Here is a 10,383-nt window from a genome sequence, read left to right on the forward strand (position 1 = left end):
CCATGCCAAAGGCTAATCATTGTCAAACTTCCCCCTACTACACTATTGCCATATCATGAATTTTAACACCAAAATAATCAACCATGACGTATGGCATAAAAAGGTCGAATTATCAAGATTTGCGACCTAACGTTATGAATCCAAACCCAACCGAACATTTATGCCATATTCATATGGCTAAAAGATTACATACCAAAGTTCAAACACAACATAATAGCCTATACATGCCGAAATGTTCTCCTAAGCCAACTAAGAAGAAAGTACCAAAACTCGCTATCCGGTGTGATGACTTCGATGACGGCCCGACCACGCAAAAAGAGACGAGTCTAAGAAACCTAGAATAGGTGACAAGGAAACACCGAGTGAGTTTATAACTCAGTAAGTCATAAGCAATACACTACCATCCATTAATAACATTATCACAAGAGGAAACAAAATGGAACGAGGCTAGTTACTCCATCCATTCCGAACCATACCATAGTTCCTCCGACCTATCGGTTCAATCTCATACCAAATCATGCATTCACATTCCATATACTCATCAATAGGATATTCGAGGCATTTTCATAAATCATTTTATTTTCGTTACAATCATACAACTAAACGACCTTTCACCCATTCCACGATAAATCTTATGTACGTGACTTCAAGTATATTCGTCACATGGGTTCAAACTTACCAAGCTCAACTCCAAATATAGACATAGCACCTATTAGCCATGAGCTCAAGATACTTACCCGATCCGCTGTCCGTGATCGACTCAATAGCGTCACACACTTAGTTTCCATAATGATTCAAGAATATATATTAAGTCCGCACACTCAGTGCTATATAATCAACTCGCACACTTAGTGCTACATAATCAAACTCGCACACTTAGTGCTACATAGTCAACTCGCACACTTAGTGCTACATAGTCAAACTCGCACACTTAGTGCTACATAGTCAAACTCGCACACTTAGTGCTACATAGTCAAACTCGCACACTTAGTGCTACATAGTCAATTCGCACACTTAGTGCTGCACAATTTAAACCCGCACACGTAGCGCCAATCTCATGGTCATAAATGTTTATACCCGCACATTTAGTGCCGAGATCAACAACTCAATACATCTCACCTCTTTTCTTTTCATTCAACACTTTCATCATCACATACGTACATGCATATATATATATTTATTCATTCCATTCAGCATCATTACATAAACGTTATGACCATTTGAATTAATACCAACTATATGCTTAATGACTTACTTTATGTTGGGTAAAATAATTCCGAGTCGGCTACTCGATGACCTTCGATTTCCCCTTGTTGGACGCCTCTCCTTTAGGTTCTTGAGCTTAAATAATACAAATAAGAGTATTCAATATTTAACCCAATAACATGAATTTATTTATCACATTCGGCAATCACATATCATTAAATTTTCAAACCAAAATGTCATTATATGACCACATATACACATATCCATATACTTAAGCTCAATAATTATAATGTAATATCATGTACCCACTTTAAGTATATTGCCGAATATACTTAATCATACATACACCTAACCAAAACAATTTCCTAAAATCTTTATATCATTTATACACTAAGCCGAATACTCTCACCAAGTTCACCTATATTCTTCAACAATTCCTTCATTGATCAAACACATATTCGGCTAAAGAAATGGCAATTTTAGCAACCTTCGGTTTAGTACTTAACTTTTACCACATATCAAATAACTCATTTCCTTACTCATGTGACCACGTATATTCGGTCATGCATACACACATAAAATCAATTTGGAGACTCTATCAATCCAACATACATTCAGCACCTTCATCCACCATTCTACCAAGCATGTAATATTCAAACACAACCAAACTCACATTCGGCCCTAGCTCATAACAAGGTAGCCGATTCTTTTTATAGTTCAAACACTCCTCTATCATCATTCACCTAACTTTAACATGAAACAACAAAACTCACCATTTCTCATCCAAATAACATGAACAACAACCATTTCTTGAACACTTTCTCATGACCGATTGCTCATGTTATCAACAAGATTCAAGATTTGAACATGGGCTATTTAGAACTCAAGTCAATTACTAAAACATGCATGCATCTCAAGGACAACATCAAACATACCTTAGTCTAGCAAACCACCATAGCCGATTTTCTCAAGCTTTTCCCCTTCCTTTCTTTCCTCTATTCGGCCAAGGATGTTCAAGAATGAACACTTTTTTTTTTGTTTTCTTTCTTCAATTCACGGCAACAAGGGGGTATGGATGAGACCATATTATTTTTTTTTTCATCACCCTTCCTTTCATTATTTAATCACCATGCTCATTATTTTATTTTTCTTAACATACATCACTAGCATAACATTTGGAGACATGTTTCCACCCATAGCATGGCCGGCCACTATGCTTTAGTTTGGCTAATTTGACATGCAAGGACAACACTTTCCCACTTTAATACTATTTGGTCCTTACTTATTTACCTATCATAATTTTCCAAGTCTTTCAACTAGATCCTTTCAAGCAAAATTCACATTCCTAATATAAAATTAAAACATCAAATTTTTGTACAAGTACTATCACACATATAAGATATGCAAATAAAATTTTAACTAAATTTTATGACTCGGTTTTGTGGTCCCGAAACCACATTCCGACTAGGGTCGAATTAGGGCTGTCACAATCAGAGTATAGAAATGTGGCTATAAGTGGTAAATTAAACAAGTACAACATGATTCGACTTTTAATTTGGAATTGCAGGGAGGATTTGATTTCTGGTTTTTATTACTATTAATTCAGAGTAAGATTTCAGTACTGAGAAACTTTGGGTATACAGAGAATTGAGTACAGAGTTCACAGCAGTATCTTGTCTATTCGTTCAAAGGATGTCGAATTGTCTATAGGGTAAAGCCGAATATCAAATGTATTCGAGATTATTATTGTCAGTGATGACAGTGGGAAGAAAATGAGAAAGGACTGTTACGAATTTCGTATCGGGATGTCTCTCATTTCCAGGAAAAAGAAGAGATGCAAGTTGAATTGTGAAAGATTGATGATGGAAGTCTGCATGATTATTTTAGTATGTACAGATATATTATTCAACAGATGTGACTGAGTTGTATGTTTCTGAGTTTATAGTTCCAAGAATGTCAGTCTCCAGTGTTTCAAATTGAGCTCCGAGGTTTATACCCTAACTATGGAAAAGCTATAGGAAATCTTAAGTAAGAGCTTGTGCGGAGTTGTTTTGTAAGTTGTGAGAAAAAGATATAAGTGACTCGTGAAAATAGAGAACAACTTTTTCTGGTAAGATTTTCGGGGACGAAAATCCCTAAAGGGGGGAAGAAATGTAAAAGCCCGATTTTAGGCCTAGTCGGAACAGTGGTTTCGGGACCACTATTTCGAGGCCAGAGAAAATTATTTTAGTATTATTTTATGTGTTATAATATGATTTTATAAGTGCATGTTAATTTTGGTATATTAATTTTAGCGATTTCTAGTCCAATTTCAAAAAAGGACTAAATCGCGTAAAAAGTAAAAGTTATGTTTTAATACCTAAAGGTGTTAAATTGCCTTGTATCTTAAATTGGGGGTCTTTAAAGTGAAATTAGGCCATTGAAAGTGTGATGGCCGGCCATGGGACACAAAATAGTTGAAAAGTCAAAATTAGACAAAATAGTTTTATTATTAACAAATAAAAAAAAGAAAAAGCTATCATTTTTCTCTTCCCCTTCACCGAAATATGCAGCAAAGAAAGGATTTTGAAGCTGGAAAATTTCAGCAACATATTTCCCTTGCTTGTAAGGGATTTTAATGTCTTTGCTTGATGATTTTAGTATTTTTGGAACCCCTAAAGCATAAGCTTTCGTAAGAGGGGATTATTTTGCAAAATGATGAAGAGTCTAGGGTTTTACCATGAGAGTAAATGTGTTGTTTGCTGTGTTTTTATGGAATATTATGAGTCCTAGTTGTCTAATAAACAACTTTTGTGAAAGAAATTGCATGAAAATACCTTAAAAATGGCTAAATTGCTAAGTTGTAAATGTGTAAAATAGTTGAAATTATGAGTTGCTATAGTTATGAAAATGGTTCACCTAGACTCAAGGAGTAAAGAAATGTGATAAAAAATTAATTTACGAGTATTGGGGCAAAAGTGCAAATATGCAAAAGTTTAGGGGTCAAAATGAAAATTTGTAAAAATATGATTTTTAGACCCATATGAATATTGTGACTGATTGGTAGGCTAAATGTGATGTTATAGATGATGAAAATTGAGACTTGGACCTAGAACAGAAAGAAATCGATTTATGGACGAGTATGTCCTTTTCACCTTTGTGGTATCGAGGTAAGTTCGTATGTAAACAATACCATGCTATACATGTATTTAAATGTTATCATTACATGAATTGTACAGATATTAATGTGTATGTGATTAATAGAAATATGATAAGACAAAGCCTTAATAGACGAGGAAAAATCCCGTTTGAACCTTAGGAATAGAATAGGATACGAGTGACATGTCACTAGGAATTATGAGTCTAGATGACTAGCTCAAGAGTGAGCATTGAAATGTCATGAGATATGAGGTAGCTTTAGCTACAATTGAGGCACTTATGTGCAAAGGCTTTTCCGAGTATCCAATTAGTATTCCAAGTGTTCAACGGGCAATCCAAGGAAAGAGTTGATGATGGTCCCAATGAGGTAAGTCATTGGTGAGTATGCACTCGAGTTATGTTACGAGTTGTGCAAGTATGTATACTAATCCTATGAGAATGCCTTGATATGTGATGATCTGTGATGCATAATATGTGTTCTTACCATGATGGATAAAATGGTGTTGTATTAATATTATGAACAATGACCATGAATGAGTAACTTAGCCTTGACAGATTTGAGTTACTGCAGTAGTGTAACTTTGAAAATACACTAAAAATAGTGTAAAATGAGTTAGAGGCAGAATAAAATATGGGATTAAAGGTTAATGAGTCTATTTTCACATGAAAGAAATAGAGGAAGAAAAATAATTCTATATTGTGTGATATTTAAATTCATGTGAAACATGGTCTGAATGAATTTGAGATCCCCTGTTCTGATTTTATAAATTCACCGTAAATTGTAAAAAAATTATTAAGAGTCATAACTTACCTTCATAGATTCCTTATTGAGTCTATGTTTAAGGGAAACAAACGTCTTGGTCATTGGAATTCTTTACATGGAGAAATTCGATTCGTAGTGCATAGGGGTCAGAATAGTCATACCCTGAAATAGGGGAAAGTTTAACTAATAAAATGTACTAAATGGCTTGACCAAAACTTCTAGAAAAAAATTAGTTAGTAGACATATGAGTCTAGTTTCAAGAGAAATAGACGAGAACATTATTCGAATCCTGTACTATGAGATAATTGAACTTTAGTGCAAAAGGGTTGAAACTGTCAGACAGTGAATCAGGAGCAAACTTGAGGAATAAACTGTACTAATTGGATAAGTCAAAAATTCTGGAAATTTTATGAAAGAAAGATAAATGAGTCTAGTTTCAGGTAAAATTAACGGAACTTAATTTTGAGTTTCATATCTCTAGATATAAATAATTTAGTGACTGTTGCTCAGGAAGACAGCTTGTAGTGAACTTGAGAATATGTTGTAAACATTGATAAAACAAGTTAATGAGTTGCTTATTGTTTTCATATGAACTTACTAAGCGAAAGCTTACCCCCCTTCTTTCCCATGTTTTCTAGAGTTTCCAGGTTAGCTCGGGTTGGAGGCCGTCAGAGATATTATCACCCTATCGAGTTAACGTTATCGGAGTAAGTAAACTCAAGTGATTCGAGTCTATGGCATGTATAGGGTTTTAATGTGAGTATGTAATATTATGATTTAGCCAAAGGCATTGGCTTGTTATTAAGGTAGTATTAGTCATGTAAATTGGCCTATGTCGGCTAATGACGTTATGGGCCCATATGATTATTCTTATGCATGTATGTTATTATCTCTTGTGATGTGGCTTACAACATGTATGCCTAGAGATTGAATTGAGATTCATTGATGAGCTAGTAACTAATGCAGGATTAAGTGATTGGTAAATAGTTAATAATGCTTCATGAATGGTTTGTGATGTAATGATAGTTATGTCTAGTATGTGGTAATGATATGGGCAAATTCTATAATATTTATTACATAAGAAAATAACTTGAGCATAACTTGTTTGTAGATGTTTAAGAGCTCATTTATGCCACGTTGTATGTTATTGGATAAGTATGTATCTATGCATGTGGTGTAAGAGTGACAAAAGGCTTGATAATTAGCCTATTTCTGGCCACATGGCCTGAGCACATGGGCGAGTAAAGCCTTAACGCAAGAGATTTTTCTAAGTTTTTCATGAGTTCTCGATTGGGTCCCGAACCGCCCCGAATGCATGTATTGGGCCTCGTAAGCTCGCATAAGGGACAAATTGCATGTGAAAAGAAAAGTTTTTAATTATTTGAGGTTTCATGGCCCTGTTTAGTATAAAAGTGTTAGTAAAAGTCAGGTAGCACCTCGAACCCCGTCCCGGCATCGGATGCGGGCGAGGGGTGTTACAATTTTGCTCTCACGAGAGATAAGCCATTTTAGAACTCTTCTGTGTAGTAAAGTAGAAACGATTTTGCCAAGGAATTATTGACAATAAAGGTAGATTCCTAGCAATCCTGACCTTCCAAATCAACTTTACTCTATCATTATTCTTTTTCAGAGTATCTTTGTCATAACATATTTAGTAGCTTATTTCTTTCTTTACATTCTATTCGAATAATCACTCTTATATTACCATTACATTTCTACTTTCACTTTTGCCATAGCATTTCCATTTAATTTTTAATACCACGTATTGCTTACATCATTACTCCACTAATTTCCACTGCATACTTTCCATAGCTTTACCATAGCATTAATCACATTTTATTATAATAACTTGACCACTTTTGTGCCTCAATCTAATCCTTGTGGGAACGATACTCGCTCATCACTTTATTACTTGAATCGATGTGTATACTTACACAAAATCGCACATCATTTTACATGCGACAACTTACCAAGACATCTCATCTTCTTCCTGTGAATACTACTTATTCTTTGGAGAAATTAGTTGAACTATATATTGTTGACATAGTAAGCCTACATGGAATACCATCTTCCATAATGTCTGATAAAGACCCAAGGTTTACTTCAAGGTTTTGGAATCAGTTACAAAAATCATTAGGAACTAAGCTACAATTTAGCACTGCATTTCACCCTCAGACTGATGGCCAATCAGAAAGAGTCATTCAAGTTTTAAAAGATATGTTAAGAAGTTGCGTAATCAACTTTAGGATATACTTCAAAAGGTATGTTCTTTTGGTCGAGTTCACCTACAATAACAATTATCATGCCAACTTGAAGATGTCTCCATTCGAAGCATTATATGGTAGAAGGTGTAGAACACCTACTTGTTGGATGGAGCTTAGTGAAAGAAAGATAGTGGGTCTAGATCTGGTATGCAAAATTGAAGAGAAATTTGCTATCATCCACATTCATTTAAAAATTGCATAGGATTGATAGAAAACATATGCAAATTTGAAAAGAAAAAAATCTTCTTTTAAATTGGAGATAAAGTGTCTTTGAAGGTCTCCCCTTGGAAAAAGATCATTAGGTTTGCCAGAAAGGAAATTTGAGTTCAAGATTTGTAGGGCCTTATGAAGTTTTAGTTGGACTAGTGACGTACAGGTTGGCCTTGCCTCCTAAGTTATCGAAGATCCATAATGTGTTTCATGTATCAATGCTGAGAAAGTATAGATCTAATCCTGTCCACGTTGTACAGATTAAGAAACTAGAGGTTGAACCAAACCCATCCTATGAAGAAGAATCTATTTGTATTATTGCTATAGAAGTAAAAGAGTTGAGAAATAAAAGAATTTCCCTTGGTTAAGGTGTTATAGTGGAATCATAGTACTGATGAAGCTACTTTGGAAAGAGAAAGCCTAATGAAAGATCAATATCCTCAGTTATTTTCAGGTATGAATTTTGGAGACGAATTTCCTAAGTGGGGGAGAGTTATGACATCTCGCAAAATGAAGTCTTAATATCCAGTTATTGTTTGTTGATGTATGGTATTTAGAGTAAATTCTTAGTGGGTAAGGTGTTAGATTTGACTAAGAATATAAATTCTATGAATGTTTCCTTTAGACGAAGTTCGAGTTTGGCTAGCTTGCTGGTTTGGCAAACTCTTCTATGGAGTATGTGTCACCCTAGTTGTTAAACGATTATGTGAAGTCTTTAGTATGAAAGAACTATTAATTATTTTATTATATTATTATTCTGGTTGAATAATTTATTAGACAAGTGAGAACTGGTTAGAAGAGAACTAAGTTACTGTAGCCAGTAATACTCACATTTATGATGATAGAGAAAATGCTTAATCACAAGAATCGAGGGGTTTAGTGGGATAATCTGACTTATCCACTAAACCCAACTTCCGTGTTTATCTGTATAAAGTTAGTATTGGCTTCATGAGAAAGTTTTACATTTTTTATTGTAGTCATTTTCTTCTCAAATTTTATCTACACATTTTCTCTCAGAAAAACTAAGATCTGAGGCTGACTTAAAGACTGGGTTCGTTGTACTCAGCCAATTTCTTCATTGTTTTAGCACCTGGTAAATATTGATAACTTTTTTCATTGTTATTTATTGCATGCTTTAGGCTCAATTTAGAGTGTAAGGAAAGAAACTTCCTGATTCTAGGTTTTCTACTAATGTTTCCTACAAGCTTGTTTAGTTTTCTAGTATAGTGATCTAACAAGTTTAACTATATATTATAGCTCAAGAAACTTCTGAAGGTTCTCGTGATAAGGGCTAAGGCCCTACTATTTAAACTTGCTGCATTTTCTGGTGAATTCCTTCTCACTTTCATGTGTGTGTAATGCCTTTTGTTTATATTTTGTTTAAAGTAAGTATCCACATTACGTAAAGATGATATGTTTGCACATGAGTGATGGATGTTCATTGTTATTAGTTTGAGTTGGTTTGTTTGTGTAAGTGGAGTAAAGGCCTTATTTCGTGTTTAAGTCACTACCCTTTTCTTTTTCAATGAACAATATGGATTGAAAAAGGAAAATGGATTCATGGCGTTACCTTCAATGAAATTAGCATTGAACTGGCAAATCACAATACATGAAAATGATCATGTAGCCTTTGGTAGGGCAAGAGTTGTTACAAACCAGATTGACAAATCATGACAAAGGAAAATGAATGATATGAATGTTACGACTTGACTATGGACTTAGGTGTGGCTAAAACGAAGAAGGTTGTTTGTATGATTATATGGGCATAATGCATACGCCAAAGGAATAGTGACTGACGTATAGTCTATCTGTGTTTAGTACTCACCAACTAGCGAGCTATGTAATTGTGTTGAGTTGGAAAGGTTTAGCTTGAATCATATATGACTATTGTAATGCTTCCCTTTGGAACTCACTAAGTTCTTTGAACTTACTTAGTTATCTTTCCTTCTCAAGCCTGCTGTCGAAGTAAAGGAATTCTGAAGACCACGATAGAGGACAATCACCATCGTGAGACTTCTAATATTTTGTATTATGCATGACATGGGGGTGGTGTCAAGACGCTTATATTTTGAAGAATGAAATTTGTATTTAAACTTGTGTTCATGAAACTATGATTTCCATGAAATTTCAGTGAAATCCTTATGGTTCTTAAAGTGTACATTTTATCTAGCCTTAAATGACATATTGTTTCCATTCTATATTAAATTAAACTTTAGTTTAAGTTGATTTATGCCAAATATGATTTTAAAGATATTGATTTTATGTTGGTGACACGACATTCCTAGATCCTCCTTAAGGGTCGAGATTGGAGTGTTACATTTGGCACACAAAGCACATCCTGGCACACGAAGTGCACCCTGGCGCATAAACTCGTACACAATCCAATCCTATAACATGCCAACTATATTTGACATAACTCGAACAACTAATAGGGTACTAATGTAACAATTCCATTTTTACGGTTCAATACATATATCATTTCTCAAACACAATCATATTCAAAATCCAATTCATTATCAATATATATTATATCTCATGTCACACATCATATTTCAAGCATTTCAAGCCATTTTCTATTTTATTCATCTATCTCGGTATTCTATATAAACTCAATAAAAAAATCATACTATTTTCATATACTCACCTTGATATTCAATTAACATGTTTATGCAAGCAAATTAAATGATCTTGAATCATAAAAGTACAAATCAAGATTTCGAGTTACTCATCGACAACTTTCACTTTTCCTTTTCTTCTAAAAGGTTTCGTGTCGACATTAGCTGCATACGATAACACAATAGG

The 10,383-nt window shown here is 34.3% G+C and overlaps 1 long non-coding RNA gene across 1 annotated transcript; it reads left to right on the forward strand.

Annotated features, from left to right (window-relative positions):
* Window positions 1-3,717: 3,717 nt before the first annotated feature.
* On the forward strand, window positions 3,718-6,207 carry LOC107895989 (uncharacterized). Its single transcript, XR_001683542.2, has 3 exons — window positions 3,718-3,810; window positions 4,272-4,355; window positions 5,746-6,207. It is a non-coding gene; the product is annotated as an uncharacterized lncRNA (long non-coding RNA).
* The last annotated feature ends 4,176 nt before the right edge of the window (window positions 6,208-10,383 follow it).

Source organism: Gossypium hirsutum, chromosome A10 (genome assembly GCF_007990345.1).
Source record: "Gossypium hirsutum isolate 1008001.06 chromosome A10, Gossypium_hirsutum_v2.1, whole genome shotgun sequence".
Lineage (NCBI taxonomy): Eukaryota > Viridiplantae > Streptophyta > Magnoliopsida > Malvales > Malvaceae > Gossypium > Gossypium hirsutum.